General features: G+C 37.4%; 1 long non-coding RNA gene across 1 annotated transcript in view; it reads right to left on the bottom strand.

Annotated features, from left to right (window-relative positions):
- Nucleotides 1-761: 761 nt before the first annotated feature.
- Nucleotides 762-1,191, bottom strand: part of LOC107687565 (uncharacterized) — a 12,003-nt gene continuing 11,573 nt past the window's right edge. Inside the window, exon 3 of the long non-coding RNA XR_001634143.1 lies at nt 762-772. This is a non-coding gene — a long non-coding RNA (uncharacterized LOC107687565). The remainder of the gene's footprint in view (nt 773-1,191) is intronic.

The raw sequence follows: 1,191 nt of genomic DNA, 5'->3' as shown, positions 1-1,191 counted from the left end.
CGCTGTGGTGATGTAGGCTGTAGCAAGGTGCGGGTCCTCGAGCTTGTGCAGCAGGTGTCAAGGCTGTGTCACCTGTCATCCTGAAGTGAGTTGATCTGGGTAAGATGGTTGTTTGTCTATGTTGTTAGACAGTAGGCTATCCGTGGTACCCGCGATGTGGAACAGCCAGGTTAGACAAAAAAATCGTTACAGGAGTTAGAGAATGCTTTGCAATCTTTATCCTCTGACAAATCTCCTGGCTCCGATGGTTTAACGGCCAATTTTTACAAATTTTTTTGGGCTTCAATAAAAAATTTTTTATTTAAGGCTTTGACAGAGGTTGAATGTCTTTCACTTTCCCATACTATGAAGCAAGGGGTTATAATTCTCATTCCCAAGCCAGGCAAAGATCCTAAGATTTTAGATAACTTGCGGCCCATTACATTGTTAAATAATGATTATAAATTGTTAGCACACATTTATTCTAATCGGCTGAAGACTGGATTATCTCAGATTATAAGCAATATGCAGTCAGAGTTTATGAGGGGTAGATCGATTCACAATAACTTACGTTTGGTTCAAGATCTGATTGATTATAAAGACAAGATTAACGACGATGGTATAAACACCCCTTTATCTTTGCGGCTTTAGAATTGTATGGGTTTGGGAAACAGTTTAGAAGTACCGCTGTAAACATTAATTTGACCTCTCAGTTTCTGTTAATTAATCTGACTAATTCTGTCTGTTAATTCTAAGAACGTTAATTTCCTGGTTAAGGAAAATAACTTTCTTACTGTACAATACTACTCAGAGCATGTAGCAAAAATCTGCATGATTAGGGACTCCAGTTATGAACAAACAAGGAACGTCAAGTGTGATACAAGTAAGACTTTATTAACTACATAAACACTTAAACTAGTCTGACATACACACACACACACACACACACACACGCATACAGTTGGTATAGGAAAAGGGTTAAAAGAAGAGAAATAAAAACATGAAGCTATGGTACCATTTGATATTCAGCAGATCTACAGCCTGAAGGAAACATCAGTTTCTTAGTTCAAACACACCTTTGTAAAAAGATGATACTTAATGTATCAATTAATAAGACTAAGTTTGATACTTGCACGTCTTGTCTGTCTGAAAGAGAGTCCTGATGCAATCTGAAGGCTCAAGTTGATCTTTGCTGAAGTTGGTTGATGAAAA

Source organism: Sinocyclocheilus anshuiensis, unplaced genomic scaffold, assembly GCF_001515605.1.
Source record: "Sinocyclocheilus anshuiensis isolate Anshui unplaced genomic scaffold, SAMN03320099.WGS_v1.1 scaffold233, whole genome shotgun sequence".
NCBI lineage: Eukaryota > Metazoa > Chordata > Actinopteri > Cypriniformes > Cyprinidae > Sinocyclocheilus > Sinocyclocheilus anshuiensis.
The sequence above is the reverse complement of the archived record's forward strand: the minus strand, read 5'-3'. Positions and strand labels throughout refer to the sequence as shown.